Source organism: Oryctolagus cuniculus, chromosome 4 (genome assembly GCF_964237555.1).
Source record: "Oryctolagus cuniculus chromosome 4, mOryCun1.1, whole genome shotgun sequence".
Classification (NCBI taxonomy): Eukaryota; Metazoa; Chordata; class Mammalia; order Lagomorpha; family Leporidae; genus Oryctolagus; species Oryctolagus cuniculus.
The window spans coordinates 147,347,255-147,362,454 of record NC_091435.1 but is presented as its reverse complement, the minus strand read 5'-3'; the positions used below and the strand labels follow the sequence as shown (position 1 = coordinate 147,362,454).

The 15,200-nt window shown below is 48.2% G+C and overlaps 1 long non-coding RNA gene and 1 pseudogene across 1 annotated transcript; both read right to left on the bottom strand.

The window, feature by feature from the left end:
- Positions 1–438: 438 nt before the first annotated feature.
- LOC138849506 (ADP-ribosylation factor-like protein 5A pseudogene) lies at positions 439–4,613 on the bottom strand (annotated as a pseudogene).
- Positions 4,614–6,070: 1,457 nt separating this feature from the next.
- LOC138843106 (uncharacterized) lies at positions 6,071–14,860 on the bottom strand. Its single transcript, XR_011388395.1, has 3 exons — positions 14,059–14,860; positions 13,762–13,899; positions 6,071–7,263 (listed from the first exon to the last, which is right to left on the bottom strand). It is a non-coding gene; the product is annotated as an uncharacterized lncRNA (long non-coding RNA).
- Between the last annotated feature and the right edge of the window lie 340 nt (positions 14,861–15,200).

Here is a 15,200-nt window from a genome sequence, read left to right as displayed (position 1 = left end):
TTCTAGAACTACTTCCTGCTGGCATGGGATGACATGTCACTCTCTGGTGGCATGGACAATGTCTCAGGTCATGACCTCCTGGGTGGGGAGCCGAGTATATCCCTGTAGTATCATTTGGTTGACTGCCTGGTTGGTGAAGGCTTTGGTTCATTCCATTATCACTTCCTCGGATGGCATTGGCTGAGGTCTTAATGGACAAGGCGACCTCTTCTTGTAGCTGTTGGAGTTGTTTTGGAGTTGAGATAATGTTGTGGCCCAAAGCTGTTCCTGAGATCACTACTGAGGAGAGAGAGGCTGTTAAGCTGATCTCAGCCAAGACTGGGAGAAAGGCCACTCACCTCTTGTGGGTATAGGAGTTTGTCTATAGAGAAATGCTGAACATTAAGTAGGGGAGAAGACCATCAATACACAGAGGTCAGGAGTAGAGCCACTGATGTTAGAGTAGAGGCTATGATTACAAAGAAATGAAGCTCCAAGTGGGCTAGACAGGGTCTAGAACAAAGGACAGAATCATTATTAGAGGACCTAAGAGAAGTGCTGTCTAAACCACAAGCAAGTTTTCCCATTGAAAGGCAAATAGAAACTGACAGAAGGGGCTTGATAATAACCAGGTGGGCTTTAAGTCCTTGCCAGTTATGAGGTCCAGACCTATCTATCTCTTCACATGGGGTACATCATAAAGCAGGTGTGAACCTCCAGTTGACTTCCATAACCTAGCTGGCCTAGGTGGAGAGCTGGCCCGGTGACGGCAGGTGGCATCTCTAACAGGAAATTTACAGTTCTGCCTGCAATGTTGCTGACCCTACTTGGCCATCCCCTCAGCAGCGGTGGTCACTTTGGAAGCTGGGCTGAGTGAAGGACTTTTCAGCTTGGAGCCAATAAGATCTGTGGCTCTGACCTGGGAATCCTTCGACTCCAGGGCAGGTCCATTTCCAGTGATTGCACTGTTGGCTGGCAGAGCTGCCAGGGCTCTTCATAAGCTGGCTTCTGCTGAAGCCCTGGCTCTCTACATAAAAAACCAATGCTGTTTTTGGTGGACTGGTCTGCTGGGTCTCCCTGATGGCAGATCACTGTGTAGAGCTGCCGTTAATTGGCCTGCCACCTATCTTTACCTTGCTTCTGCTGCCTACCCTCCTCTTCCTCCTGGTTTCTGGTAAAGAGGATGGAAGTCAAGGGGTGCTCAAGTCCATCTCTAATCTTTGGTGGTCTAAATTAGAAGTCTGCAGCCACAAGCATGTTCTGATAGTGGTTTGTTTTGAGGTAGACAATGACCATGAGGAAAGCTATGTCCTCACTTTAAGCTTTGCCTATTTACTGTGCCTATGGCAAAGTAAATCTAGCTGTGAAACCATAATTCACACTCTCATTTTGGCTGTGTTATGATTGCATAAAAATGTCAGCCATCCCCTTTATAAAGTCTAAAGGTCAAACTGTACATCCTGGAGAGTGCTTCAGATTTGAGCCAGTTTCCCATCTCGGGATTTTTGAAGGGACGGTGCATGGATGGGAGTCACCAAGTGTTTTGTGGTAAAGAAGGAGGTGAATTCTGTGGTTGGCAGGGGTCCAGGATCCCCGAGCAGCTCACATACCCGAGGGGAGAGCAAGCCACTGGGAGAGCCTGGGCTCAGGTCTCAGCACCAGGGAAGGGTCACCACAAAACTCACCAAACACCAGAGTAAGGGAGAAGATTTTTGTCGGGGGGTGAATCCCCAACAGGCTGCCTCCCCATGCATGAGAGAACAGCCAAAAATAAATCTTTTTTTGGGGGGGAGGGGTAACAAGGGAATTTTTAATTTACAAGTAACTCATTATAATTATTTGAGAAAATATGAGAACACATGAACAAAGCTTAGTAATTCAGGATGTACTTTTGTAAAAGTATGTTGACAAATACTAAATGTTGTAATTGTATTTTGAACATAATATAAAACACAAAACATCTGATGTTAAATACTGACCTTTCATGACTGAGTTGGAATTCAAAAATGAGTATTTTATATTTAGTAGAAAATAACTTTCAAAGTTTTCTCAATGCATAAAGTATGTAGTATTGGGGCCGGCACTGTGGCGCAGTGGGTTAATGCCCTGGCCTGAAGCTCTGGCATCCCATATGGGCACTGGTTCTAGTCCCGGCTGCTCCTCTTCCAATCCAGCTCTCTGCTGTGGCCTGGGATAGCAGTGGAAGATGGCCCAAGTCCTCGGGCCCCTGCACCCATGTGGGAGACCATGAAGAAGCTCCTGGCTCCTGGCTTCGGATTGGTGCAGCTCCGGCCGTTGCAGCCATCTGGGGAGTGAACCAGCGGAAGGAAGACCTCTCTCTCGGTCTCTACCTCTCTCTGTAACTCTGTCTTTCAAATAAACAAAAAATAAATCTTTAAAAAGAAAGTATGTAGTATTATCCCTCACCAAAACCTTTATGAAATTTAAAACATTGGTCTAAAAGTAGTTATTTTTTCCTTGAAGATTCTAAATCTAAAAACTGGCAGTTCAGATTAATCTTCAGCTATTCAGAACATGAAAGATATAAATAGAGTATCTGAGAATATGCTTCAACACATTTGGGATGTTTGCTTACAGTTCAGACAGAAAAACCTCAACTTTCAGATATCAAACAAAATATTCTAAGCAAACACAGAAGGTATTTTGGGTCAAGTTATTTGCTAGTACAAATAACACATCATGTCAATCGATTTTTAAACCAAATTCTTGAAAGCATTCCAAAACCATTTACATTTTATAATTGTCAAATAATGCATTTATGTGGAAGATACAAGAAAACTTACAAAAACAAAAAAACTAAAATTATTCCAATTCCTAAAATAATGAGAAATTTGCAAGTTAATTGATGCTGTTGTTTGAATATGCCTTACTCTTAGCTCTCAAGTTGATTTAACTGCTTCAAATATAATTTAATACTTAAAAAGACTATAGCTGAATTATTTAATAATATTTATAGAGCATTACTTCTCTGGGTAGGCATGTTTCCTATCAGTACTCAATTAACACTAAAAAGGAAAAACTTGCTAGCTTTTTTTTATCACAATTTATAATTGACTGATTCATGAATAACTTGGTTAGCACTTTAGATGGCATAATGACCAACAAAAAGAATAATCTGGTAGCTGCTCATTATACAGTTCTGTCCATTAGTAATCCTAAACCAAGAATTGGATAACATGTTCCACTTAGTTGGATTCTATGTTTTCATATGTGGGATTGGGCAAAACAAAAAAAAGAAAGAAAGAAAAAAAAGAGGTCCACAGTTATCAAGCTTTTGACTTTCCTTTTCCTTTATTTTTTTTTTTAAGAGCAGCTCCATGATTTGGGGCTGGTTAGTACAACACAGAGAACAAAGAGGAAACGTACCAAACGGCACTTCCCACCAGTGCCTGTGCTCATCTCACTGTGGTTATAACCAAGGACATTATTAATTTTTGTGTTACTTGCTCTTCTTTAGCACATAAACCAAAGCCATTGACTTGACTGGAGGTATATACACAATACACACAAAATACTTTTCATGAGTAGCGTTACATTTAAAAATATTGGAAACCTAGTGTCATGATTTGTAGTTTGACTTAATGAACAAGAAAATAACAACATTCAACAAGAGAGGCCATGCTGATACAAAGCTCTTAGAAGTTCACAACGCATTCCTCTCCCTGTGTACTTACCACAGGCTACACAGTGTCCGGAGAGCACTCATTATGAGAGAATGTCCCTCACAGCTTCCATAGCCTACTTTGGAAGGAATAATGAGAAAGTAAATTGGAAGAGGAGACTTCATCTTTGTTTTCAAACAAGTGGTCTGACTTTTTCTTCTTATAGAAAACGGTTAGGTCAGTTAATTATAAATACATGTGAAGCATTACATTTCGCAGCTTTCAGGTGAAGTCCAGCACACTGGTCACACAGTCTGTGAGAAGAGGTCAGAGGTCAGCAGAGACATCATCCATGCAGGTCCTTGCCGCGGTCCCTCTCCAGTGGGAGCACGGCAGGCCTGGCTGTGCCTCTGGCGATCTTTGACAGACGTCAGCTTCAAAACCTGAGCGCCTTCTGTAACAGCTTGTTTACTAGCAAACACCAGCGATCCAGCTTTCCTCAGGGCCTCCCGTGCTAACGTTTTAGAGCGTCCTTCTCTAGTTACAGAATTCCTCTCTCTGCTGTCCACAACAGCTATCACACCCTCGGGGCTAGTCTAGGAAGTGCCCCGGGAGGAACTAGGAGATTCGTGGCCTCCAATAGCCCACATTAGGAAACGTGCATTATTAATCACTATCTCTTCGGCGTTACTTCCTATGTAGGGGAGGTAGGTACAACTTCATTCATAGAAAACTGGTAAAGGACAGTAGTTTTTCCCTGCATTATGCAGCCCAACAATCCTAACTGCGTGCTCCTGGTGATGGAACAGTCTCCACACCATGGTGAGGGGAATGCTCATTCTCGGGCAGCGGCCCCCTCCAGCCGCCCGGGCTCGGGAGGAGGGGCAGGGAGGCCCTGGAGCCTCTGCTGCAGCTGCGGCTCCCACGCAGGCCTCTGCCCGCGTCCAGGGAGCCGGAGGGAGGCCGAACCCCAGGCCGTCCCGCCGCTGCCGCCTGGGCACTCGCCTGGCCCGCGGAGCGAGGAGCCTCGGGGCCACCGTCCTCCCCAGCTCCTCTCTGGAAGCTGCAGTCCAAAAATAAATCTTTAAAAAATTATCTGCACCCAGCGTTCTGTCTGGAGTCCTTACAGCTAATCAGCTTGCCATGTGGAGTCCATAGGAAGTCATCTGACCCTAGCTGTATTTCAAAGGGAGACGCAATATAATCTAGCCATGACGTAGTGTGGGGTGTTGAGAAAGAAACCAAGAAGGACCCCAACTTGTACTTCTCATCACTTCTATTCGACTCATACCTGTGATAAGAGTTGGGAAATAAGGCAAGAAAAGTAGTAAAACAGTAAAGATCAGAAAGGAAAAGTAAAACTGTCTTCAGTTGTAAGCAACATGCTTGTATCCCTTGAAAATCCTAAGTAATATAAAAGCAGTTACTAGAATCAACAAGAAAATTCAGAAAGATTGTAGGATACAAAGTCAACATATGAGTTCTAATTTTGTTCTGTTCACCAGCAACAGATAATTAAAATGAAAAATTTTAAAACCAAGTATTACCAAGTAAGTAATAACAAGATATATGAAATACTTAGAGATAAATTTAACAGTATGTACAAGCGTTAGTCACCACAAAATGCAAAGCGTTATTAAGAGAACCTATAAAAATTAAGAGCTACAGCATGCTCATGGATTGCAAGACCTTATACTGTTACTATGTAAGTTCTTCCCCAATCTGATCTATGCAACCCCAATCAAAATGTCGGCAGGGTTTTCTTACAGAAACAAGCAAACCAACATTGAAATTTATATGGAAACATTAGGGACCTATAATTACAAAATCATTTTGAAAAAACATATTTGGAGAATTTATACTGTGTATGATTTCTGAATGTACTGTGAACCTACAGTAATCAAGAAAGTGTGGTGAGACATATGATCAATGAAATAGACCTAAACATATACAGTCAGTTGCTACTCAATGAAGACACCAGAATAACCCACTAGGACAAAGACCCTACATAGACATCGTATAATGTTCACACAGGGTATTTAGCATTTTGAAGGTTTTTTTAAGCTTTATTTATTTGAAAGGCAGAGAGAGAGAGAGAGAGAGAGAGAGAGAGGGATCCTCCATATGCTGGTTCACTTTTTTTTTTTTTTTTTTTTTGACAGGTAGAGTTATAGACAGTGAGAGAGACAGAGAGACAGAGAAAGGTCTTCTTTCCATTGGTTCACTCCCCAAATGGCCGCCATGGCTGGCACTGCGCCAATCTGAAGCCAGGAGCCAGGTGCTTCTTCCTGGTCTCCCACATGGGTGCAGGGGCCCAAGCACTCAGGCCATCCTCCACTGCCCTCCCGTGCCACAGCAGGGAGCTGGACTGGAAGAGGAGCAACTGGGACTAGAACCGGCGCCCATATGGGATGCTGGCGCCGCAGGTGGAGGATTAACTAAGTGAGCCACGGCGCCAGCCTGCTGGGTCACTTTTCAAACTCCTGCAATGGCTAGGGCCAGCAACGCCATCTGGGTTTCCCACATGGGTAACAGGAAGCCAAGTACTTTCCAACATCCACTGCCTCCCAGGCACATTAGCAAGAAGCAAGATCAGAAACAGAGTAGCCCTCAGTGGATAGTATCAACGTCAGGGCTCCCTTCAAGACACCCGGCGCGTTTCCAGGGTCATCTACATCTGACCCTTGGCAACTGGCTGTTCTCCTGCAAGCTTGCTTTAGCAAAAAAACACAAAGGAACTTGTCCTCTCTCTCTGTAGTCCTCAACATTAGCCTTGCTTACCACGCCTGAGGCTGGCAAGAGCCTTGCACTGTGCACCAGGAACTCAGCCCTGACCTCACAGCACCATGCTGGGGAGCCCTGGGGTCCCAGCTCCGGGCCAAGCCCTAACCTCCACTTGCTCATCTTGTCCCCAGCACCCCTTTAGGTAAGCAGCATGACCATTGCCCTCAGAACAGAATGAACTCAGGTTGCAAACTTAGACATGCAGAGTGCGAGTTCAGCTGGAAGATGACACAGAAGGAATCTGGGTGTACACACACACACACACACACACACACCACTCCCTCAGGTGAAAGGTTTCTTCTCTTCAGACTCCTCCCATTGCATCTGGGAGTCCCAAGTGCAGCACAACCATTCCCTTGGAGGTACAGCCACGCCCCACCCACTCTGTGGCTCCACCCAGGGCCTATACAGCCTGGTGAAGACCTTGCTGCACCTGCTCACCCAGAACCAGGAGCTTTAACCTCCCTTTTACAAATCGAAACTGAAGAGGTGGCCCCAGGGCCATGGCCCTGGTCAGTGAGGCCTGGGACTCAACCAGGGCAGAAAGCTGGCCCCCAGTCTCAGGAGTCCCCAGGAGCAGAGGGCACCTTTGCTCAGAGGTGGTGATAATTGGTTACAGAGAGAAGCAGTGTGGCTTTGAGGCTCTCAGCCCCTACTACTTGAGTGTCTGAGACCAACGCCCTGGAGGACCACTTCCTGGGCTTATCAAGTCCTTATAAACAGCATTACCCAAGCATGCAGCCTCTTGAAACAGTACACTCACCCAAGCCACTGCCAAGCCACTGGGGAGGAGCTCCTGCCTCCCTGAGCCATCCACGAAGCCAGCTTGGAGCCATCTGCGCCTGGGCGTGACTTCCAGCTGAGACCCTGTAGGCACCTTTTTTTTAAAAAAAGAGAGAGAGATGTATTTATTTATTTGAAAGGAAAATTTTACAGAGAGATAGAAGCAAAGGAGAGTGAGAGATCTTCCATCTGCTGGTTCACTCCCCAAATGGCCACAACGGCCAGAGCTGCACCATCCGAAGCCAGGAGCCAGGGGCTTCTTCCAGGTCTCCCAGGCAGGTGCAAGGGCCCAGACACTTGGGCCATCTTCCACTGCTTTCCCAGGACACATCAGAGACCTGAATTGGAAGTGGAGCAGCCGGGACTAGAATGGGACACCAGCACTGCAGGTGGCAGCTTGACCCGCTATGCCACAGCACCTGCCCCTCCCCCACCTTAATTCACTCCTCTTTGCCAGTCTACCTACCTTCAATGTTGAGATCAGAACACCGACTTCAGAGAAGAGACGAAATGTGTGTGTCCTCTAGCATAGCTCACGAGACAGTGCCAGTTGTACCAGGGTTACTCCTGTTCACTTCCACGCGCCCGGATCCTGCAGTCTAGCCTCGCTCTCCTAACTGGCATCCCAGTTCTCTCTGAACAAGCTTCTGTTTGGGCCCTGGATCTCTGCTTGTGCTGCACCACTTCCTGAAGCGCTGGTCCTCCCTTTACCTTGCCTACAGCTTAGCCTTCATGGCATAGCTCCTACGGAGCTTCCTTAGGGAGAAGCAACAGGAGTGGAGCAGCCACAGACCTGAAGGTTAATGGGGCAGGGTTAACCAGGGCCCAGATCTCTGAAAAAGTATTTACTGCACCATTTTTAAAAAGATTTGTTTTATTTATTTGAAAATAAAGTTAGAGAGAGAGTTAGAGTTAGAGAGAGAGAGGGAGGGAGAGAGATAGAGAGAGGGATCTTCCATTGGCTGGTTCATTCTCCAAATGACTATAACAACCAAGGCTGGACCAGGCTGAAGCCAGAAGCCAGGAGCTTCTTCCGGGTCTCCCACGTGGGTGCAGGGGCCCAAGGACTTGGGCCATGTTCTTCTGCTTTCCCAGGCCATAGCAGAGAGCTGGATCAGAACTGGGGCCCATATGGGATGCCAGTGTCTCAGGCAGCAGCCTTACCCGCTATGCCACAATGCCGGCCCCTATTTCCCCATTTTTGAAAGATATTTTCACTAAGTAAAAACCTTGAAGTGACAGTTCTTAGCTCTCAGTACTTTAAAGATGCTTCAGACTATTTCTGGTTTGCATTTATTAGAACCAGAAATCTATGGTCTTTTTCCCCTATGACTACTTTCAAGGTTTTCTCTTCCTGTTTTATTTTGAGTCATTTAACTATAAAGTACTTTGTGGTCGCTTTCTTCATGGTTCTTGCACATGGGATTCATAAAGTTTCTTCAATATCTGGTTTACAGTTTTAGCTAATTTAGAAAACATGTAGCCATTAGTTCCTAAAAGGATTCTTCTTTGTTCTGTCCTTTCTTTCCTCTTCAGGGACTACAGATACCTGTATATTAGGACATCCCACAGTTCTCTGATGCCTTATTATTTTTTGGAGTATTTTTTTTTTCTTTGCATCTCATTTTGGATAAGTTTTTTCTGCTCTGTCTTCAAGTTCACTTACCTTGTCTCCCGCAAAATCTAATCTGCTTTTTGCAGTTGTCATGCTTCTTAGCTCAGTGTGGGCCTTCTAAATTTTTCTGTCTCGGTTTCACATGGTGACCCATCTGTCTCCCTGAACATGCAGATTACAGTTTTACTAACTGTGTCAAGGTCAGGTCCCAGCCTGCTGAGTCTGTATTTGTGCCATTTCTGGATCAGTTTCTATTGGCTGATTTTTCTCTTCGTTATGGATCATATCTGTCCGCTTCTTTTCAGACATGGAAATCTTGGAGTGTATGCCAGATATTCAAATCTCATCTTGTTGGGTACTAGACAGTTCCTGCCCCCATGAATATTCTTGACCTCTGTTATGGGACATAGCTAGGTTTATTTAGAACTCATTTGATTCCTTCAAGACTTTCTTTTGAGCTTTGTTATATAGGATCAGAATATCGATTAGCCAAGGCTAATTTTTTTCCCATGATGGAAACAAACTCTTCAGTGTATTCTTCCTGAGGCCCCATCAGTTATGAAATTCCATTCTGGATGGTGACAACTGTCTCCTCTTTCCTTGTGTGGGCCACAGGGATCTTCTCTGATCGTTTTTGGGCGATGCTCTCCCTTCCCTGTGACATTTTCTCATATGCATGCTCCGGTCAGTACTCAGGGAAGCTTCTGCAGATTTCTCTTTCTCTCTCTAGGAAACTCCTGCTTTCCCCTGGTGGTCTCAAACACCTTGGCCTCCTTGGTCCATCTTCTCCACTTGGGGAGACTTGGAAGCTCTCCCTAGGTTCCCAGCTGGCATGAACAGGGACTACCATATTTGTTCCCCATCTTGGAGAGATCACAGCTCTTTATTGCCTAATGCCCAGTGTCTTAAGAACCACTGGAAAATTTTTAGTTTTTTGGGATGAAACTAAGCATGGTCCATTACTCTGTCTTGTTCAGTATGGGAAGTCTCTGATGTTCTCCTTTTGAGATTTTTCAGTTTGGAATGTCCCTTCATCATCCAAGCCCCAAGATTTTGTGAGTCAAAGCTGGCGGGAGGTCAGCATGTCCCCCCCACCCCCGGAACTCCCTGCAAACACAGTGGCAGCCAGCAGCTAGGAGAGGATCCCAGGGCATCCGGCGCTGGGGAATGCATGGTCCAGGCTCGCTTCCCCCATCCCTGCCACTAGCACTCTCACAGTCTCTCTGTCTTGAGCAGACAAAGCTGCTGCCCTGCTCAGACCTGTGTTGGCTTTACAAACTTTAATCCCTTCCAGTGCTTCCTGGGTTGCTAATCTATTTGCTTTCAGTTCTGAGTATGAATCATAGGGAAAGTTCTTTCCTGGTCATGGTTCTCAAAGGTTGCTTTTTCGCCTCCCTTCCTTGGCTGTCTCCATGTCAAGGCAGCTACCCTGAGACCCTGAGTCCTTGATCCAGCTCGAACAAAGAAGGCCAAATTTAAGTTTTTGCCCTGCATGCTTTGTTCAACTGATAACTGGTGTTGACATTTATTGTTCAAAGCTTTAAAAAAAATTCCTACTTTATCCTATTTGGAATTTCAGAACATTGGCATTTCTAGCCCTTCAGGGTCCCAAGTATCTGAAATCTTTTTCATTTCTGCTTTCACACTGGCGGATCCTTTCCAGATCATTTTTGCACCCCTTGTCCTCACAGCTAGTTGCACCCACGCATACTCTCCAATTCTGCTCTCCAAACTCCGCCTGGCCCAGAGGACTCAGAAGCCACGTGGGCTTCCTCTCTCTTTCCAGAAAGCCAGTCTTACCAGATGCTTTTTCTGCAACCACGTGGGTCTCTTTGCTATTTCCCGTATCCGTCAGAATGGACTCACAGCCACAACAGTCCTACATTTTGATGGATTAATACAACAATACTTTCCTACCCCCTCCCATGGGGTTGGAGGCCCATGCCATCTTGGGGTTCCTCTTTTTGCTCACAACCTTTAGCTGGGTTCTGTGCAGCAGCCAGACAGTAGCTAAAGAGTTCATAGGAGATCCTAGAAGCTAGGACGAAAAGTGATATTTCCTGGGTCAGGACAAAACACACAGCCCACAGAAGAATGGAGTCCTGGAACATGTGGTCTTCCCATGTGCCTTCAAGGAAAAGTAAATCCCTTAGTGAATTCATAGCACCGTCCAAGTATCTATCTTCACACTGGCCCATCTACCTAGTTTTCACAATATAGTCATCAAAGTTCTCCAGCAAAACAGAACCAATAGGACATAAATACATGAGCGAGGGTGGATGAAAGAATGGATGGATGGGTGGATGATTGATAGATGCATAGAGATTTATCATGAGGAATTGGCTTATGAAATTATGGAGGCTGACAAGTCCCAGGATCTGCCATTTGCAAATTGGAGACCAAGGAAAGCTGGTGGCATAATTCTGGTCCCCACTCAAAGATCAGACAACCAGTAAGTCCTGGTCTCAGTTCCAGTAGCATCGGTGTCAAAGGGCAGGAGAAGACAGACGTCCCAGTGGAAGCAATACAGTGAGTTTGCTGTTCCTCCACTGTTTTGTTCAATTCTGGCCCTCGGTGGATTGGATGATGACCGCTCATCCAGCCAGAGGTCTTTACATAGCATATTGACTCAAATGCCAATCTCTTCCAGAAACACTCAGAGGCACACCTGGAAATAATGTTTAATCAGCTGTCTGGGCCCTTGTTAACCTAATTGGGCTGATGCAAAATTAATCATCAGACCCACCTCCCCACATCTGTGTACCCACTCAGTGAGCACTGACTATGTCAGGGGACCAGGTGGGGGTGGTGGTCAGGTCCTGTGTCTTGAGTGCGTCCCCCCAAAGTTTGCATGTTGGAACTTGTAACTGTGGCAGTGTAGGGAGGTGTTTGGGTGATGGGCATGAGTGATGCATGCTGGCTGGCAGGGGTGAGTGAGCTCTCACGCTCATGGGACTGGATTAGCTACTGCAAGGGCAGGTTGTGGTGAAGCAGGCCTCCCTCTTGTGTTTTCTCCCTTCCACTCACTTGCCCTTCCACTCTCCACCACTACCTGAAGCAGCACAGGGCCCTCACCAGAAGCCAAGCTGGTCCTACCATGTGGAACTACCACACCTACAGAACTGTGAGCCAAAATATGCTTCTTTCCCTAAAATTATTTCTCTGTGGTGTTTTGCTATAGCAGCAGGATGTGGACTAAGATACCAAGTGTGTGCCAGTGCTCTGTGACAGGCGTGGGTGTCCAGGGGCTGGGCAGCCCTTCTCCAAGTGCCTGGATAGTTCTAGCACCTGCTCCTCTATCAGCTGCACCATACTATCCTGCCCTGTGTTCCTTGTTCCTGTGCACACACCTCACTAGTGAGGAAGTACTTAGCTGGGGCCGTTCATTATCCATTCTGCCTCTTAGTACTAGACCCATTCTGTTGCCTGGCCATAGCTGTGAGTACAAGGGCCTGTGACACTCCCCCTCTTGGCCACATGGGTAGGACTAGGAAGGATCAATTGACTGGCAACCTATGATATGGTACAGCAGGAAGGGCTCTGAGCAGACAGAGATACACTGGTGCTCGCTTGTGCACGTGTTCTCTCTCTCTCTTTCTCTCTCTCTCTCCCCTCCTGCCCCCTCTCTCATTAAGAAACACAATGCTGGGGGGCCGGCACTGTGGCACAGCGGGTTAATGCCCTGGCCTGAAGCTCCGGCATCCCATATGGGCGCCGGTTCTGGTCCCGGCTGCTCCACTTCCAATCCAGCTCTCTGCTGTAGCCTGGGAAAGCAGCAGAAGATGGCCCAAGTACTTGGGCCCCTGCACCCACTTGGGAGACCTGGAGGAAGCTCCTGGCTCCTGGCTTCAGACTGACGCAGCTACGGCCGTTGCAGCCATCTGGGGAGTGAACCAGCAGATGGAAGACCTCTCTCTCTGTCTCTACCTCTCTCTGTAACTCTGTCTTTCAAATAAATAAAATAAATCTTAAAAAAAAAAAAAAAAGAAAGGAAAAGAAACACAATCCTGGATGCCAGAACTAAAAGATCACCAGAGCCTGGAGCTGTAAAGGGGGAGTGGCTGGTATAGAGCTACATGTCAAGGGCACGGCAAGCTTAGGAATTGGAGCAGACACGTAGGGGGACACTGAGCCTTGACCAGACCCCAAGAGGGAAGGGCCTCTGATGTTGGGCTTCCAGGGGACTTCCTCTCCTCCGTACTGAAGGCTGTGGCCAGACCTCACCAGGCAGGGGGCCTCTGCTGGCTGCATCCGGGACAGCCCAGACTGGGGCCCTCCTGGACTCACCCTGCTCTCACATGCACAGAGCTCTGGGTACCGACTGCCCTGCCACAGACTTCGTCCTTGAGTCCACACCAGCGAAGCCAGCACCTGGGGCCCTGCCACAACTTCCAGATCCCACTGGGCAGACCAGCACGGCTGCCAGTTCTGTGGTCCATAGTTCCCTAGCCTGTCTCGGGCCGGCACAGGTAGGAGCTGAGTGAATGAATGCTGAATAGAAGAGGGAATCAATCAAGGCAATCAATCAGGCAGGGCCTCTATTTCGCCTGTGGCGGATTTGCTGTCCCCAGCCCTCGGAAGCTCATAGCCAGCAGAGCGGGAGCAGCGGGAGACCGGGGTTGAAGGGAGGGTGCCCCCCCACCCGGAGTACCCGGTGATGTGAGGGCCCTGCTGGAGTGGAGGCTTCAGCTGGAATTGAGAGAGGCCTCGCTGGCTCAGCGCCCACATAGAAGGGCCTGCACGCAGAGCTGCTCCTGCCTGGAGCCCTCCCTCATGCAGAGGTTCTTCTGTTATTCGATCATCATCAGGTTTATTGAGCACTGCCTTGGTGCGAGGCACCATGCTGGGGGCAGCAGATTCCATGAAATCAGCACAGGCCCCACCCTCATGGGCCATCCAGGTGATCGGCCCACAGGTGATCCACCGTCCTTACACAGCCCCTGCCCAAGAAGGCGTCACCCTCACCCTCACCCTCACCTTTATCCTGGGTGACAAGCGGGAGCTAGCTGTGGGCGAGCAGGGTTTTCTTCCTCTTAACTCCCTTCCTGGAACAGGAGAAAAATGCCTGCCTCTGGCACGACTCCAGCTAAGCCCATCGGACACCAGTGGGCACTCCTGAGGACGGTGAAGAGAAGACACAGAAACTAGGGCACAGGAAGCAACAAAAACATACCTGCCACCCGTCAGCCCTGCTGGCGTGGGATCCACTCCCAGAGCTCTGCTGTCTCGGCGCAGGGCTCCGCGCGGGGACCAGGCGCAGGGACAGGAATGTACCTTGGTGACAACCACAGGCGGCTTCCAAGTCCCCAAATGCAAGTTGTTGCCTGTGCGTGCACCACCGTGAGCCTGGTCCGTCTTGGACTGTCCGCTCCCCTTGCAGCCTTCCCAGTCCACCCCACCGTGAGCTCATCAGGGGAAACCTGGCTGATCCAGCACTGTGGGGAGGGGAGGAGCGGCCCCCAGGGGGTGCTGCTGGGCAGTCCCAGGGGAGGGGGAAAGCGGCTCAGCAGGCTTTTCTAGACTCCACATGTGGACCTGCTCAACTGGTAGCAAAAGCCTGCAGAAATGGCTTCCTCCCTCTGGTTTTCCGCAGAGCACAGCCAAGGAGTCGTCGGGATAGGTTTGTCCACGACTGCTTGGTTGATGTTAGACTCAGGGAGGGGCCCCGGAAGTCCCTGGGTGCCGGGATGACATCCCTCTGGAAAATCTTCCTGTCACAAGATTCTGAGAGGCCACGAGGGTCACCTGAGGACAAACACCTCCAACAAACACCTGCCTATGGAGCTGATGCTGAGCAAACAGCAGTTGGCAGGAGCTCCCAGGGAACGGCGGGAGGCTGTGTCAGTGGGGTGGGGGTGAGGGGCAGCTGATTTTGTTACCGGAGAAATTGCAGGGTTCTTGTCTTCGCGCAAAAAAGAATTCAGGCGTGAGACAGAGAGTAGTGGGAGGTAAAATAGCAAGGTTTATTAGGGAAGGGACATCCGTAAGGATGGATGGCCACCCCTCCAGACAGAGCCTGAGAGACTGGGAGTGGGGGGGAGCGAGGTTACATGTTGAGAGGAGAGATTACACCTGGCCAGACCAGGCAGGTGGCTCAGCAGAGAGGCAGAGGGCTGAGCGCGCAGTCCGGTTGAGGCGGGGGAGGGGGGGGTGGGGAGCGGTGTTAAGGAGATGGGTCTCTGTCTTCACACATTTCCTCCTGAAACAAAGGATTTTATGGCTGTAAATACTAAGAAGCTCCTATCTGAGTTTTTCCTTGAAGGTATCAGACAGGAGGAAGCCTAGCTGGTGCCATCCTGGGTTCAGAGGAAGGGTGAGCAGGACCCCCTAGAGAGTGGGGATCCGGAGCAGGGTGTTTGAAATGCAGATACTGGGCTGCATCTGGGAGATTGTGGAAGATTTGTCAGGCAGAAGGG